Source organism: Phoxinus phoxinus (assembly GCF_949152265.1).
Source record: "Phoxinus phoxinus genome assembly, chromosome: 4".
In the NCBI taxonomy this organism is placed as follows: Eukaryota; Metazoa; Chordata; class Actinopteri; order Cypriniformes; family Leuciscidae; genus Phoxinus; species Phoxinus phoxinus.
The window spans coordinates 39,254,652-39,263,069 of record NC_136879.1 but is presented as its reverse complement, the minus strand read 5'-3'; positions in this window follow the sequence as shown (position 1 = coordinate 39,263,069).

Sequence of the window (8,418 nt, the reverse complement as noted above, 5' to 3'; positions counted from 1 at the left end):
AATACAAAACAAACACACACGCACAACTATTTAGAAGCCAAATTAAATAAAAAAAAAACAAATAATTTGTTTTTACTTTTTACTAATAGTGAAGCTGCAAGTTTTAAAAACTTTAAAAACAGCTCTCTATGTGCTTTAATGAAAGCAGCACATTAATACTGAATGGTGAATAAATGGACTGGAACTACCAGTGCATTAAACGGTTTGGTAACACTAGTCTTATTTGTTAACATTAGTTAATGTATTAACTAGTATTAACTAACATGAACTACATTATTTATTAAGCTTTCTTAATGTTAGTCAATCATTGTTTGTTCATGTTAGTTTACAGTGCATCAACTAATGTTAACAAATACAGCTATTGATTTTAATAATGGGTTAGTAAGCATCACAATTAACATTAACTAAGATTAATAAATGCTGTAGAAGAATGGTTCTGGCCTCATGTTAACTAAAGTAGTTAACTAATGTTAACTTGTAAAGTGTTACAAATGTTTTAATGCACACCTTGCAGCCAATCAAAATCAAGTATTCAGACAGACCATGGTATTATACACATATAGCAAAAACACAATGTAACTGACTTACAGGTGTCTTGGACCCTCCTTCGTTTCTCTCTTTCTCTTCTCCCTCCGTCTCGGTCACTTGCAAGATGAAGCCATTTTTTAATAAATGATTCTATCTCTTGATCAGTGGCCGCAGCTGTCAGTCTGTTGTTTCTGACAGTTCCTAAAAAAAGATAACATTTGTAAATGCAAGGATGGATTACACAACCTTTAAAATCTTGGGACCCAATTAGGGCCCACAAGCCAAGTGCATAGTTTGTCAGCGCCAATGTAAAGAACATTTTGGCCATGGCCAAGGACACTCTTTGCTTCCAGATGCCCAAAAGGAACAAGTTTGACACCTGCTAGGAAAATCGGACTGCGTCAGAAAATGGATTATGGATTATGAAATTATTGGTACCCCTAGATTTTTTTTAACGAGTAAAATATCTCAGAAGTATATTTCCATTATACCTTTTTTAGCACACCATGGTGAACATAGAATTGTCCAGTTATGACTTCTTGTTTCACAGGAGTTTAAATAGGAGGAAACACAGAGGCCAAATTCCCTTAATCATTCATCACAATGAGTCAAACCAAAGAATATAGTTCTGATGTGCATCAAAAGATTGTTGAGCTTCACAAAATAGAAAGTGACTCTAAGAAAGTAGCAAAAGAATTGACAATCCCCATTTTGACCATCAGGACAATAATTAAGAAGTTAATCAACTAAAGATGTTACGAATCTGCCAGGAAGAGGACGTGTGTCTATATTACCTTAATGTACGGTGAGGAGGAGAGTTTGAGTGACCAAAGAGTCTTCAAGGATCACAGATGGAGAATTGCAGAGATTACTTGAGTCTTGGGGGTCAGAAAGCCTAAACAAATATATCAAACAACCCCTACATCAAAAAACATGTTGTTTTGGGAGAGCTTCAAGAAATATCATCCTCGCTCCACCAAAAAAAAACTCCAGCATATCTGAAACGCAAGAATCAAACGCGAAACGCAAGTAACTTTGTGGGCGGATCCCGGCCGCTGACGCTATTATACCGGCGGGATAAACGACTCTTGCGTCCGACGCAAACCTAAAATGGGTTGGTCTGAAGTAGCTTCATTATTCATGTGGTTTGGGCGTAACGTGAAATAAACCAATCAGATTTATACCCAAGTATAAATCTTATTATGGGTCGTGGTTGGATCTTCCAACACAACGGTCCAAAACAAACATAAAAATCAACATAAAAATGGGTCACTGAGCACAAAATTAAGCTTCTGCCATGACCGTCCCAGTCCCCTAAACTGAACCCTATAGAAAATGAGTGGGGTGAACTGAAGAGAAGCAGCATCAGCATGAACTTGTGAATCTGAAGGATCTGGAGAGATTCTGTAAGGAGGAATGGTCTCTGATCTCTTTTTAGTTGTTCTCCAAACTCGTCAGGCATTATAGAAGAAAACTCAGAGCTGTTATCTTTGCAAAAGATCATTATGGCCAGCGTGTTTTGGAGAAAAGCATTTATTTCATAATGTGATTTACCCCCCACTTTCAATTATTTTACTTCAATGAAAGGTTAGATTTTTGAGATTTTTAAAAAATAAAAGATCAAAAAGATAAACAATCCAGATTTATTTTTTACAGCTATTTTTGATCATATTTACCAGGGGTGCCGTTAAGTCTGACCACAACTGTACTTGAACATTACTTGAGAATACTTCATAAAATAAACTTAAAGTATATATTTATTTAAACTAGCCTATACTTTTTCATAAGGGATGCAACAGGTAATATGGATATATCCATTGCCTGTTGCATCAGTTTCTCATTGTATGAGAGATCCATACAGTATGTGTGGGGATGGACAGCAATGTTTGGGATTGTTTCCACAATTAAGCTTTTAGTGATAAACTGCTGGCTGCCATACCCTTGCCAGGGCAGAGCAGTACAAGTGCTTTACTGTTTACTTTTTTTTAATCAACCTTTTTTAATAATTTCGTAATCTGAGCATTAATATGCATCAAGCATGCAAGAAGTAGAGAATGGACTTATTAGACTGAAGATAGTGAAATGTATCACTTACCAGTAATTACATCTTTCAGCTGGAGTCTGTGGAAAGCTGTTTTGCCATTGATGCCACGCCAGTTGAGTTGTTTGCCAAGGGAGTTGGTAATACAGTGCCCCATAACCCGCCAAACGCTATCCTTAATGTCAACTCCTCCAATGAAGCTCAATGCAGTAATCTAAAAAAGATCATTTAAAAGCCATGGATACATGTTTTATATTAACACTACTCACAGTTACCCAATTCAGAAGAAAATTAAAAATACATTATATAGGGCTGCACAGTCAATTAATAAAATTTTAATCACGATCACGAGTAAACCACTGTCTGATCACGTGGCTTAATGAGCCAATAATCAGAGTTGTTCCCTGCACCGCGCAGCTTAGTTTCTAGATATAGAAACTAGAATGTTTTGCCGGACTGGACAAAAGCGAAGCGAACTGGACGAGAGAGACCGAGGGTGTCTGTGCGCGAGCAATAGTGCGCGAGAGAGACCGAGGGTGTCTGCGCGTGAGCGACTTCAAATAACAAGAGACTTTTCAAATAACAATGACTCTGAATTTTATTCACCGACATCGGGATCCCACTTACATGGCTACCTACAAATAAATCAATAATTTGACACAAAATATTGATTTAAAAATGAGTTTATTGATTTAAAAACGATTGTATTGCTTCCGTTAAAGAACTAAGTTCTGTTATCAAGAAATAACAGACCGCATTCTACATTAGAATTTAACCAAGCCATGTAATAATAGGTACCGGTAGTCTATCCTAATATTAATTATAAATACAATGTATATAAAATATTATAAATACAATATAAAATAATAATAAATGATTTATTTGTATTTATTCTTTAAGGAGATGCACTGAATTTTGGTGAATAAGAGAACCTATTTTATTTTGCTGCACATATTTGTACATTAGCAGGAAATGTAGCACAATATGAATGTGAAAGCAGGTATGTATAATTGGCCTATGTGACAAAAATGTGTTTTGGTTCAAATCAACAAATAATCGTGATAATTAATCGTGATCTCAATATTGATCAAAAATAATCGTGATTATCATTTTGGCCATAATCGTGCAGCCCTAACATTATATCACTTCACGCTTAGTTGGCATTTAGAAAAGTCTCATTTTTGGATACTTGCTTTCTTAACCTGTTTTCTACTGTAGGCCTGCCACTCTATCACTGATGCAGTTCCATATTCAACTTACAAGGTGAAGTTGCAGTGTCCTTGAGGTCTAGGGCCGTTGAATGCTTAAATCTGATTGGTTGACAAACGTTCTACGGTGTGCAATTATTTTCAGGGAACCGCACAGCTAAAGTAGTTCCGGCAGGTCTTGACCTCATTACAGTTCCATATCACTTTGCGTAGTTAACTGTAATAACGGAAAATAGGATACAATTCATAACAAGAAAAACTTTAAATTTAATTTAAATAAATGAAGAACAGTCATATATAATATAATCAATAGAAAATTAAACTGAATATTTAAATAAATTGATAGTCCTGCTGCACGAGTTTTTGTAATTATTGCAGATAATATAGCCTAACAAATAAATAATTATTGAAAGGCCTATACTTGTTAAAAGGGCTTTGTGTTTCATTTATTAGGCCATCTGTCACTAATAGAAAAAAAGAATGAACGAATTAATTAAAACGAATTCAATTAATAAATAAATAATAATATTGACGCACATTTCTCTCTCTCTCTCATAACTGCATTAATAACTGCATAAAGCCGGGGACACACTTACTGTAAGGCCGTGAATGTAATTTGATACTTATGACTGATCATGCGCGCGTATTCAGCGCGTTCAGTCACAGTCAGATAATGTTTCTAGTCGTTAAGTGTGTCCAGCATAACTCTGCTATCAGCGGCTCAAACCTCCGTTACTAACTCTAAAATGACGTTCTGGAATTAGCAACGGAGCATGGGTTTAGATGCGCAAGGAATTAGTCCTACATACAAGAGCGTTTTAATGACAAAAACTTTACAAACGTCTTGAAATACATCATCTGAACAATATTTCGAGATGTGGTAACTGTAGTATAAGCGGAATAATTGACTCCAGGCCGTTGAATTATTATAAAAATAATGCACACCCGAGGTGTAACGGCCACGACGCAATTATTCTTTACTTGTTCATTTCGCATTCAAGTAACGTTAGCTTAGAGTTGAACTGCCAAAATAATGTAACTTCGAATATAAATTATTCCATCAACTCTATCACACAACATGCGGACTCCAACTGGATATAACGAAGCAATCGCTAACAAAAAGAAACATATCGATCTTACCTTGACTTTTTGCAGTCCGTCCTCCCTCCAACTGACAATCTTCTGACGTTTGAGCGCCTTTTTCGCGCTTTCCGGCTACGTTTAAATTTAAAGGGCCGTCAAATCGTCAGTTAGATTTTTTTTTTTTTTTTTTTTTTTTTTTCACAGACAACTACAAATGCAGTAAATATTTTATTTATACAAAATAGAGATCTAGTAGTAGTAAGTAGTAAGCCGAAGCAAAAAAGTGGGACAATTTTGTCATGAATTGTCATGGTTGAAAAAGTTATAATAATATTATTTTATCATAGCTGCTTCTGCTGATTTGTCGTTCGTTTACTCTTATATCAATTGTCAATTAGTATTATATTTTTTTTAAGAAAGATTATTTATAGCCTGAATATGACAGGTGTATAAATGTCAATTATATTTAGCCAGAAATGTAAAAACAATTAAAGGTTTATTTATTTTAAATAAAATATTTTTTATTTTTTATTTTAAAATAATAAAATATAATATTTGTTTTATTTTAATATATATATATATATATATATATATATATATATATATATATATATATATATATATATATATAAAAATATAAAAAGAAAATGTTTTATTAAATGTTAAAATATTAAAAATATAAAAAAATATTTAACATGTTTCAGGAACCGTGAATCGCAACCTTTTTGACTTCAATGTCCCCTTATATTCTCCACAACAAATCCCGTACATTTGTTATAAAAATAGCCAAATAATAAGAAATATCTTGATTTTTGATGGTTTTAGTTTTGTCATCATTTTAAGTCATCTTGAGCCTGAGGCCCCATTGGAAGTTTGTCTGGGTCTGCTCTAGAAGTTAGATGAAGTTAGAGATAAGCAAGGTTTCACCGAGTAGGCAACAACATGTTCCTGGCTCAACATCTTTGTTGATCCTGGAACAGCATTCAACTCGACCAATTAGATTTGAAGTTTGCAGTTATGTCAAGTTTAGGCTTACAAGTAACCATGCTTCTAGATCAGTGTTATTATCATTTCCCTCTGATTGTAGGTTTAGGGTTAGGGTTAGGGTTAGGGTTAGGGTTAGGACTATTTTTAGGGTTAGGACTATTTTTAGGGTTAGGACTATTTTTATGGACAGACTGTTGTTCCAAGATGAAAAAAATATTTTGATACAGGAACATGTACTTGGCAAAATCATTGTGCCCCAAGCTTTGCACAAACAGCAACTAAAGTATCTTCTTGCACATCCCAAAACCATAAAAACTCATAAGTTTGAACCTAGACACTTAAACTTTTCTAGACACTCTACCTACAAAACATATGTCAGCAATAGCATATATGTCATAGATGTAAGTACATGTACATCCAGCCTAAGTGTCTGCTGCATCCATACTAAAAATATTGTTAAAATGTTGTTTCAAAAATATTCAGGCCATTACAGTTTCAAACTCTTTCCTTTTTAAGCTAAATTAGCCATTGTCAGAAGTGTTGCATCCAAGCCATGAATGGACGGACCACTTTTGGTTCCCATCCAGATGAGCCAGTGCTCACTGTGCCATATCTTTGCCCAAACTGGCCCAGATATGTTTTAAGATAACTGGGCCACATTTGCAGCATTATATGTGGGACACTTTTGGCTCACATCCAGATGAGCCAGTGCTCACTGTGCCACACCTTTGCCAAAACTACCCCAGATATGTTTTAAGATAACTGGCCCACATTTGCAGCATTATATGTGGGCCACTTTTGGCTCATATTCAGATGAGCCAGTGCCACTGTGCCACATCTTTGCCAAAACTGGCCCAGATATGTTTTAAGATAACTGGCCCACATTTGCAGCATTATATGTGGGCCACTTTTGGCTCATATTCAGATGAGCCAGTGCCACTGTGCCACATCTTTGCCAAAACTGGCCCAGATATGTTTTAAGATAACTGGCCCACATTTGCAGCATTATATGTGGGCCACTTTTGGCTCATATTCAGATGAGCCAGTGCTCACTGTGCCATATCTTTGCCAAAACTACCCCAGATATGTTTTAAGATAACTGGCCCACATTTGCAGCATTATATGTGGGCCACTTTTGGCTCATATTCAGATGAGCCAGTGCCACTGTGCCACATCTTTGCCAAAACTGGCCCAGATATGTTTTAAGATAACTGGCCCACATTTGCAGCATTATATGTGGGCCACTTTTGGCTCACATCCAGATGAGCTAGCTAGTGCCACTGTGCCATATCTTTGCCAAAACTGGCCCAGATATGTTTTAAGATAACTGGCCCACATTTGCAGCATTATATGTGGGCCACTTTTGGCACACATCCAAATGAGCCAGTGCTCACCGTGCCACATCTTTGCCAAAACTGGCCCAGATATGTTTTAAGATAACTGGCCCACATTTGCAGCATTATATGTGGGCCACTTTTAGCTCACATCCAGATGAGCCAGTGCTCACTGTGCCATATCTTTGCCAAAACTGGCCCAGATATGTTTTAAGATAACTGGCCCACATTTGCAGCATTATTTGTGGGCCACTTTTGGCTCACATACAGATGAGCCAGTGCTCACTGTGCCACATCTTTGCCAAAACTGGCCCAGATATGTTTTAAGATAACTGGGCCACATTTGCAGCATTATATGTGGGCCACTTTTGGCTCACATCCAGGTGAGCCAGTGCCACTGTGCCATATCTTTGCCAAAACTGGCCCAGATATGTTTTAAGATAACTGGGCCACATTTGCAGCATTATATGTGGGCCACTTTTGGCTCATATCTAGATGAGCCAGTGCTCACTGTGCCATATCTTTGCCAAAACTGGCCCAGATATATTTTAAGATAACTGGCCCACATTTGCAGCATTATATGTGGGCCACTTTTGGCTCACATCCAGATGAGCCAGTGCTCACTGTGCCACATATTTGCCAAAACTGGCCCAGATATGTTTTAAGATAACTGGGCCACATTTGCAGCATTATATGTGGGCCACTTTTGGCTCACATCCAGATGAGCCAGTGCTCACTGTGCCATATCTTTGCCCAAACTGGCCCAGATATGTTTTAAGATAACTGGGCCACATTTGCAGCATTATATGTGGGACACTTTTGGCTCACATCCAGATGAGCCAGTGCTCACTGTGCCACATCTTTGCCAAAACTGGCCCAGATATGTTTTAAGATAACTGGCCCACATTTGCAGCATTATATGTGGGCCACTTTTGGCTCACATCCAGATGAGCCAGTGCCACTGTGCCACATCTTTGCCAAAACTGGCCCAGATATGTTTTAAGATAACTGGCCCACATTTGCAGCATTATATGTGGGCCACTTTTGGCTCACATCCAGATGAGCCAGTGCCACTGTGCCACATCTTTGCCAAAACTACCCCAGATATGTTTTAAGATAACTGGCCCACATTTGCAGCATTATATGTGGGCCACTTTTGGCTCATATTCAGATGAGCCAGTGCCACTGTGCCACATCTTTGCCAAAACTGGCCCAGATATGTTTTAAGATAACTGGC